At 51.5% G+C, this 10,247-nt stretch overlaps 1 pseudogene; it reads left to right on the plus strand.

Annotated features, from left to right (window-relative positions):
• Positions 1-251: 251 nt before the first annotated feature.
• LOC102425123 lies at positions 252-1,732 on the plus strand (annotated as a pseudogene).
• The last annotated feature ends 8,515 nt before the right edge of the window (positions 1,733-10,247 follow it).

Below are 10,247 nucleotides of genomic sequence, written 5' to 3' on the forward strand. Positions count from 1 at the left end.
CGCCGCCTGAAGCTCTGAGACAGAGTCCCTTCCTGAAGCAAGGAAGTTCGTGGTTCACAGGTGGCCAGCGAGGGACATCAGATGCTCCTGGGAGCAGTAGGCCGTTTCTAACAGGAACCGGAGAGAGAGAATCGCTTGATTCTCAACTGCACCACCTCTTCCGCCCACCCCCAGGACCCGCTCCCTTACACCTGCATCGCCTTCGCCGCGGGGGCCTTCCCGGGTCGGGTTGGGTCCCGGCTGCGGCCACCCCTGAGGTCTCTACTGTTTCTTCCTGACCTCACCAAACAACCATGTCATCAGAGTCCAGCCAGAAGCAGAAGCGCAAAGTGATTCCAAGTGATGAGGCTCCAGCCGAAGGGAAGCGGAAGCGGAAGCGTTCTGACCCTGAGCAGGAAGGCAAATACTACAGTGAGGAGGCTGAGGTGGACCTGCGGGACCCTGGAAGAGACTATGAGCTGTACACGTACACGTGCCAGGAGTTGCAGTGACTCATGGCCGAGATCCAGGACCTGAAGAGCAGGGGAGGCAAGGATGCGGCAGTTGAGATTGAAGATCGAAGGATCCAGAGCTGTGTACATTTCATGACTCTAAAGAAGCTTAACCGATTAGCCCACATCAAGTTGAAGAAAGGACAAGAGCAGACCCATGAGGCCAAGCAGAAAGTAGACGCCTGTCACCTGCAGCTCCAGAACCTGTTGCATGAGGTGATGCACCTGCAGAAGGACATCACTGAATGTCCGGAGTTCAAGTCAAAGCATGAAGAAATTGATCTGGTCAGTGTAGAGGAGTTTTATCAAGAGGCTCCTCCAGATATCCGCAAGGCTGAGATCACCATGGGAGACCCTCACCAGCAAACCCTTGCACGTCTGCATTGGGAGCTGGAGCAGCGGAAAAGGTTGGCGGAGAAGTACCGAGAGTCCCTCTTCAACAAGGAGAAGATCCTTCAGGAGATTGAAGTAAAGAAGGAATACCTGTGCAGCCTCAACAGCATCATGCAGGCTTCCCTCCCGGTGCAAGAGTACCTATCCATGCCTTTCCACCAGGCTCACAAACAATAGAAGACGGCCAGACACCTGCCGCCTCCCCTCTATGTCCTCTTTGACCACCATGAAACTGCTAAAGACCAGAGTACAGTGCCGCCTGGCCCTCCACAAACAGTTCAGGTCCCTGGAATACGGCATTGTACCAGTTACTAGCGATTGCCACTACCTCTTCCCTGCAAAGGTTGTCTCTCTCCTGGTGAAGTGGGTGACGATTGCCCATGAGGATTACGTGGAGCTGCATTTCACCAAAGACATTGTGGAGGCAGGACTGGCTGCGCACACCAATCTCTACTACATGGCACTCGTGGAATGGGGCACAGCCAAACTCCAGGCAGCTCTGGTGCTGAACCCTGGCTACTCCTTTATCCCACTCATTTTCCAGCTCTGTCTGAACTGGAAAGTGGAGAAAACCAACAGCAATGATGACAATTATTTGGGCCATGGAGAGCGAGGTCAACATGTGCTACAAGGAGCTGTGTGGCCCCGGCCCGGCTATCAGCTCTTGACCAACCAGCTACAGCACCTGTGCATGCTACTGGACATCTACCTGGAGACCGAGAAACGATGACAGCATGGAGGGGCCCAAGGAGTTTCCCCAGGAGAAGATGTGTCTGTGGCTTTTCAGGGGTCCCAGCAGGATGAAGCCGTTTAAATATAACCATCCTCAAGAATCCTTCAGCCGCTGAAACCGGTTTGGCTCAGTGGATAGAGCGTGTCGGCCTGCGGCCTGAAGGGTCCCGGGTTCGATTCCGGTCAAGGGCATGTGCCTGGGTTGCGGGCACATCCCCAGTGGGAGATGTGCAGGAGGCAACTGGTCGATGTTTCTCTCTCATCGATGTTTCTCACTCTCTATCTCTCTCCCTTCCTCTCTGTAAAAAGTCAATAAAATATATTTAAAAAAAAAAAGAATCCTTCAGCCATCGCTGACCTCCCCTGGGCCCTCAGTGCTGTGCCTCTGCTTTCTCTTCTCTTCCAAATGTGGCTCCTGATAGTCTCCAAAGACAGGTATTATATTTCTAGCCAATTAAAGTGACATCTGACCAAAAACAAACAAACAAAAACACACACAAAAAAAAATAAAACAAAAAATAAAAAAATAAACAAAGAAACAAAAACTCCTTAGAAAACACATTGTTCCAGCCTTTCAATACGCTGACACTTTGGCAAGCCAAGATGGCCTGGCCCGGACTTGGTCTCTGTGCGGGGGCCTGACCATCCATCCAGAGAGGGAAGGGGCTGGGGACGGGCGGGCGGTTGACTAGATGGCCTGGCCTGGACATCCTCTTTGGCTCTGGATTACAGAGATTGGGTTGACTGGGGCCGGGGCCCTCTGCTGGTCGAGAAGCGCCAATGCAAGCCCCTCTCCTGCAGCCTCCTCTGAGGAAGGCAGAACCAGGTGACTGGACTTCCCCAGTTCTGGCTGGACCCGAGGGGGGAAGGACAAGCAGGGGGTGCTGTCTGTGAGGAGACCAGGGGCTGAAGGGTACTCATGGATGCCGACGGACCATTCAAATCAAGAAGTGTCCGTACCTGACTGCGGATGTACACACACAAACACGCACATGCACACTTCCCCCCTCCCTCCCCCCCACCCCCCCGCACACACACGGGAGACCAAGTTCCGTTATCAAGATTTCTAATGCGTGACCCACGTCTAGGAGATTTACTGTGGCAAGACCCCAGCTTTTCGAGGGAGAGTGAGTGAGACCCCGGCTTTTCGAGGGAAAACAAGACCCCACCTTTACGAGGGAGAGACCCCAGCTTTTTGAGGGAGATACCCTGGCTTTCGAAGGATAGTAACCAAGCCCCCGGCTTTTCGAGGGAAAGCAAGACCCCAGCTTTTGGAGCGAGAGTGAGTGAGGCGCCGGCTTTTCAAGGGAAAGAGATCCAGGCTTTTCCAGGGAGAGCGAGGCAGACTCCAGCTCTTAGAGAGACAGTGGCTTTTGGAGACTGAGAACTCTGCATCCCCACCCAGAACACTCCCTTTTGAAAGAAAGAGAGGCTTCCCCCATCCTCCTGGGCTCTTATGCTCTCCCCCCTGCAACTCAGAGGAGCCTATGAGCCACTAACACCTGCACAGCTTTCTTCAGTCACAGGGACTAGGCTGAGCAGCAGCCCTCCACACCTGGGGTTTTAAAGGCTGTGGAGACTGAGCCACACCCCTGCCCCGAAGCACTCTGTGTGGGCAGCTGGTCCTTTCTTCTCACTGCTTCCCTCCCTCTCAATCAGTAGCTAGCACCCGCCCCTTCACTCATTTCCTGATCTGCAAGTCGCTAATAGCAGGGAAAGAAAGGGAGGTTTCCATGGTGGGCAACACCCAGGCCCTGCAATGAAGGTGCTTTCCCACCCCTTCTCCCAACTTCCTCCCACCCCCTAGCAGAACCCTGGGTTGGAAAATGAGAGCCAGGTGCTTTGCAGGCTGAATATGTAATTATGCCCCGTGATGCTAACAGAGCATTAAGGTCATGCCCATTTGCCTGGAAGTTACTCCTTTGGATTTGAGTTTCTCCAGCAGCTCCTTCAAATCAGCATTGTTTCTGGGAAAGAAAGAAAAACGCAGACTTTAAGAGGGCCCTGCCAAGTCCAGATTTTCACTGCCCCAGCCCTCCAGAAACCCCTCAAAAAGGAGCCACAGGTGGGAGGCTCCTTTCGAAGTCAATTCCCCTGAATCAGTCTGGGAGCCCAGCTGCAGGCCCCCTGCTAGGCCTGAGTAAGGAGATGGGTAGGAAGAGTGCCCTTTCAGGACAGGTACTGCTGAGTGACATGAGAGTTTCAGGTCCGCAGGGGCAGGCCTGGCAGCCAGATGAAGGGGGCACACAGGAGTCTCTGGGCAAGAAGGTGGCTTTCTGCACACCGTGCTTGACATAAGACATAACTTGACCTCAGACACACACCCACTCTGGGGTTAGAAAAACTCCTAGAAAGGAAACATGTTCATCTCAGTGGTTAGTTCTTTTTCTTGTAGTGCATTGGAAAGTTGCTTTTGTTAAACATCACTGGTTTCCTAATCAAAATACTGTCCACATTCTCTTTCTCTAAACAGCTTCTTCATCCCCCCCCCCACCAGGTTTTAGCTCAGGGGTGGGCAAACTTTTTGACTCGAGGCCCACAATGGGTTCTTAAACTGGACCAGAGGGCTGGAACAAAAGCATGGATGGAGTGTTTGTGTGAACTAATATAAATTCAAAGTAAACATCATTACATTAAAGGGTACGGTTTTTTTTTGTGTGTGTGTTTTTTTAGTTTATTCATTTCAAAGGGCCTGTAGTTTGCCCACGGCTGTTTTAGCCTGATCCCTACAGGCCACCTAGAGGGACCCCACCACCCATGCACTGGGCCTCTGGTTTCTCAATAAAACTTTGAGGAGTGGGGGGGAGTTAAGCATAAGAGGTACCATGTGATCCAGAGTTAACATATGATACCACTTTTAGGCATATTTCCAAGAGAAATAAAAATGTGCAGGAATGTTTATAGCAGTATGATTATAATAGTCCCCAACTGGAAACAACTGAAGTGTCCACCACCTGATGGTTGGGTAAATAGAATGGATTTCATACGATGGAATATTACTTGGTAATAAAAAAGGGTGATGTATTGTACTGCTCTATTCTACACATGGAGGAATCTTGAAAACATTATGCTACGTGAGAAGGCCAGATCTAAAGGCCACATAGTATATGATTCTATTTACACAAAATGTCCAGAATAGGCAAGTCCATAGAGACAATAGATTAGTGGTGCATTAGGACTGGGGGAAGGGGGCTTGGAGGGAAAGTGGACGTGATTGCCAACGGGTGTGGGGTTTCTTGTAGGGTGATAAATACATTCTAAAGTTGACCTTGGTGATGGCTGCACAACCCTGTGAATGCACTTAAAACCATTGAGTCGTACAATTGAAATGAGTGAATTTTATGTTATGTGAGTTATATCTTAATAGAGATACACTCTAGCATATTTTTATACATATGTGAAAGCCAGGCATTTGTGGCCTGATTTGTATGCTTCCTGTTTAACTGCTGACACTGGCTTTGGCCTGGAGATAGTCGCTCTGCCCTTCACTGACAGCAGCTTAGCATCAAGTTGCCCTCAGCCACCTACTATTGCTGGCCCTGAACACACTTGCCCGCTTACTATTGCTTTCCTGGCCCACTCCACTTCTGCACAAACCTGTGGTGCTCCCCGGGCAGTGTCTGGGACTCGGCCTTTTCTCAGGACCCCTCCAACAGCCAGGAGCTCCCTTTCTGACCTTGTGTCTCAGAGGGGCTGGTAGCAACCCCCCGAGAAGAGGTTACATGCCACTCCTTGACCCCAGGAACCGAGCCCCACTTGGCCCCCCTGGTGAATCCTGGAGCTGGAGAGTCAGCCCAGTGCCCTTGGCCCCTTACCCTCCTGTCAGCAACCTGAAGATTTGAGGGAGTGCCAATATGAAACAAAGGCAGTGTGCCCCAGAACGAAACGAAGTATTTGGGGGTAGAGGGGTGTGAAAGAACAGGTGCCACAGTTTGGTAGGGGAGGTATTGAGCCTCTTCAGGGCCACCTGCCCTCGAAAGCATGGAGACCGGGTACTCTTACACAGGCTTTTATTAGGAATCAGGGGCTGCTTCCCTCTCCTGGTCTCTGCCTGCCCCACCCATAACACCCCACCAGGTGGGGCTCGTCTGTCTGCCCCTCACACCCACCCCACCCCCACCAGCTACATAGTGAGAGGAAGGTTCTCTGAGAGAATGCCTTCCTTGCAGAGGCAGTCAACCCAGACCAGGCAGGCGGGATCTCCCCAGAATCCCCCCTCACCCCTGGGCTGACATCAGAGGGTCCAGGTCAGATATGCAGTCATTGGGCGGCAACCTGAGCTCACTGGCAGCCAGGAAAGATGTCTGGGTGAGGCGCATGCCCTGCAGCCTTCCCTTCTAGAGGGCCTCCAGCCAAGAAGCATTCTATTTTGGGGGCTGACAGGGTGGGAGAAATGACAGAAGGGCAGCCGGGAATGCAGGAGGCACCCCTGGGAATAGCCTGGGACTCAGACGTCTCCAGGAAGAGGCCAGGGGGCTGGGAGGGGCCAAGGGGTTCCTGGAGAGCCCCGAGATCTTCTGTCCCCAGAAGAGCAGGGCCTCGGCCATGGGAACACTGCTCAGGCTGCATAGCTGAGGGCGGGCCACCCCTGGGCAGGGGCACTCCTGGGACAGTGCCAGAAGCTGGGTTGGAGGTGGCTGCTGGGCCACAGAGCAGGACCTGCCTGGGAAGATATGGCCTCTTACTTGGAGAAGGAGGATCCAGAGTAGGCATGAGGCCAGGTCCCCTCACCAGGCCTTGCCTTTGAGTAGCGACCCCTCAGAAGATTCCAGCCAACACCAGACGGTAGCAGCAGAGCCAGAAGAGGGCTCTAGATGTGACCAGGTCCCAAGTTCAGCCCTGAATGGACTCCAGGCCCTAGAGGAAGGGAACAGGTTTGCCTCAACCTGGGGACCGCTCTGCCTGACCCCCCACTGGTCATTGCGTGCCCATTTCATGAGGCACTGCCTGTGTAACTGAGCACAGGGCTCCCTCCTCCCTCCTTGGCTTGCCATGGCCATTGGCTGACTCAGCTAATTGAAAGCTGCTCCTCACCAGCCTGTAGATATTGACCAGGTGCTTGGGAAGACTCTATAAGGAGTCATTGGGGGGATTCTTTCAGTTCAAATTGAATTGTGGGCCATTAAATACTTTAGTAAAAGACTGTGCTCCTATCACATTCCAATGCTACTTCTGAATGTTTAACCAGAGCAGGAGACCACCTCCCTGGCAGGGCCCTCTCTCCTCCGGCAGATCTGGTTAACTGTCATGGATTTCTCGGCAGGTGGATGCTCTTGGAGTTTGGAAGGAACAGGCTTTGTTTTCATTTCAAAAGCAAACCAATTTGGTGGTTCTGCCTAGAGCAGGGGTCCTCAAACTTTTTAAACAGGGGGCCAGTTTACTGTCCCTCAGACCGTTGGAGGGCTGGACTATAGTTTTTTTTAAAAAAACTATGAACAAATTCCTATGTACACTGCACATATCTTATTTTGAAGTAAAAAACAAAACAAAATGGGAACAAATACAATATATGTATTTGCATGTGGCCCGTGGGCCATAGTTTGAGGACTTCTGGCCTAGAGACATAGGAGGGAGGGGAGTAAGAAAGGAGGGGGGCAGCAAGAGGAGAGAGGATGGGCCTTCCAGAAATCACAGAGGAGCCTGGATGTGATCAGATGCCACACATGTGCATGTACACGCACACATACACACAGACACACATGGCAGCTCGACACATAAGCAGACCCACATGGGCACACACATAAGCACATCTACTCTCCAACAGGCACACACATGCACTCAACACACATTTATGTGAACACTCACCCACAAACGCTTGTTTGTGTGCAATGAATAAACACACTCAAGCACACACACACCAGCCCCATCATTGATAATCGAGGCATTAGGGGAGTCACATAACTTCCCCCAATCTTGGTGTCCTCATCTAAACACTGGGAGGCACTCGTATATAATAAAAGGGTAATATGCACATTGACCCTAACAGTGGAATGGCCTGGAATGACTGGTCGCAATGATGCACCCCAAGTTCTCATAGCTGTGTCAGGTGGGACTTCAGTGCATAAACTTGTGGATAAAGGGGCCTAGTATGTGCTCTGGAGTATCTTCATTCAACCTCTCCAGTAACATTTGCTCTTCCTGACCTTGCAGACCAGCTTTATGCACTTGGAGCTGTTTTTAGAGCCCAAGGAAGTCCAGAACTTCCTCTTGTGTCACCCCTCAGACCCAACTCTAAAGCCTCAGAGAAAACCCTGAAGGCGGCAGAACGTGTTTGATTTGATTTCCTTGCAGCCATCTCTTTTTCCTTCTCTCACGTATCCACTCAAAGAAACATGTTACACTTGATCACATTTGGACGCGGAGTTGAAGAAGCCATAATGCTGTCCCCCCAGATGCTTACAATGCAGCCACATAGACAAGTGTGAGAGAGCAGCTAAGCACAAGTGATGCTGTGATGGAGTAAAGCAAAACTGCAATGTACTAATTAGGGTGCAAGGTTCTCTAGGGCAGTGGTTCTCAACCTTGGCTGCACATTAGAATCACCTGGGAATCTTTTGAAAACCCTGATTTCTGGGCCTCGTCCTCCGGAAAATCTGTTTCTTTGTTATGGGGTGAGGCCACAACACTAGTAAAAAAGAAACAGAATTTCCAAAGATGAGGCCCATAAATCATGATTTTCAAAAGATTCTCAGGTGATTCTAATGTGCAGCCAAGGTTGAGAACCACTGCTCTAGGGAGAAGACCAGACGTTGGCCATCTCAATTCCTTCACCACCACCTCAGAAAGGACTTGGCCAACACTTGTTGAGCAGGTGGGACCAATCTGGGAGATCAGAGGAGAATCCACAAAGACCCAGCACCTCAGCTGTGCCACAAAAAAAGGAGAGAATATTATTGATTTGTGGCAGAAACTGAAGGAAAGGCTGGGGGAGCAGCAGGAGTAAATACAGGAAGTTGGGGGCGGGGAGAAGAAGCTGTTTAGAGAAAGAGAATGTGGACAGTATTTTGATTAGGAAACCAGTGATGTTTAACAAAAGCAACTTTCCAATGCACTGCAAGAAAAAGAACTAACCACTGAGATGAACATGTTTCCTTTCTAGAAGTTTTTCTAACCCCATAGTGGGTGTGTGTCTGAGGTCAAGTTATGTCTTATGTCAAGCACGGTGCGCAGAAAGCCACCTTCTTGCCCAGAGACTCCTGTGTGCCCCCTTCATCTGGCTGCCAGGCCTGCCCCTGCGGACCTGAAACTCTCATGTCACTCAGCAGTACCTGTCCTGAAAGGGCACTCTTCCTACCCATCTCCTCACTCAGGCCTAGCAGGGGGCCTGCAGCTGGGCTCCCAGACTGATTCAGGGGAATTGGCTTCTAAAGGAGTCTCCCACCTGTGGCTCCTTTTTGAGGGGTTTCTGGAGGGCTGGGGCAGTGAAAATCTGGACCTGGCAGGGCCCTCTTAAAGTCTGCGTTTTTCTTTCTTTCCCAGAAACAATGCTGATTTGAAGGAGCTGCTGGAGAAACTCAAATCCAAAGGAGTAACTTCCAGGCAAATGGGCATGACCTTAATGCTCTGTTAGCATCACGGGGCATAATTACATATTCAGCCTGCAAAGCACCTGGGTCTCATTTTCCAACCCAGGGTTCTGCTGGGGCCGGGGAGTTTGGGGAGGTAGCTGGAAGGCAACTTCACTGTAGGGATTGGGTGCTGCCCCTGCGGACCTGAAACTCTCATGTCACTCAGCAGTACCTGTCCTGAAAGGGCACTCTTCCTACCCATCTCCTCACTCAGGCCTAGCAGGGGGCCTGCAGCTGGGCTCCCAGACTGATTCAGGGGAATTGGCTTCTAAAGGAGTCTCCCACCTGTGGCTCCTTTTTGAGGGGTTTCTGGAGGGCTGGGGCAGTGAAAATCTGGACCTGGCAGGGCCCTCTTAAAGTCTGCGTTTTTCTTTCTTTCCCAGAAACAATGCTGATTTGAAGGAGCTGCTGGAGAAACTCAAATCCAAAGGAGTAACTTCCAGGCAAATGGGCATGACCTTAATGCTCTGTTAGCATCACGGGGCATAATTACATATTCAGCCTGCAAAGCACCTGGGTCTCATTTTCCAACCCAGGGTTCTGCTGGGGCCGGGGAGTTTGGGGAGGGAGCTGGAAGGCAACTTCACTGTAGGGATTGGGTCTTGCTTTCCCTCGAAAAGCTGGGGGTTCGCACACTCGCCCTTGAAAAGCTGGGGTCTTGCTTTCCCTTGAAAAGCCGGAGGCTCGCTCACTCTCTCGAAAACCTGGCGTCCAGCTTTCCCTTGAAACGCCGGGGGCTCGCTCACTCCCTCTCAAAGCTGGGGTCACTCCCTCAAAAACCTGGGGTCTTGCTTTCCCTCAAAAAGCCGGGGGCTTGGGGCTCGCTCACTCTCCCTCCAAAAGTCAGGGTCTCTCTTGGTAGCCTCCTGGGGGGTCTGCCTCCTGTCCTCTTCACAGAAGTCCTGCAGCCAAGAATACAGGCGCTTTCTTTCTCCAAGAGATGTTTTCTCCTGATTTTTCTTCTGAAAACCTGTCTGTTTCTCTCAACTGGAGAAAAAGCCTTGGAAAGCTCTCAGGGCAGTTCCTCTCTTCCTTGTGTGGGAAGCACACCCTTTCTCCCAGG

The sequence above is a fragment of the Myotis lucifugus genome, unplaced genomic scaffold, assembly GCF_000147115.1.
Source record: "Myotis lucifugus unplaced genomic scaffold, Myoluc2.0 scaffold_1655, whole genome shotgun sequence".
In the NCBI taxonomy this organism is placed as follows: Eukaryota; Metazoa; Chordata; class Mammalia; order Chiroptera; family Vespertilionidae; genus Myotis; species Myotis lucifugus.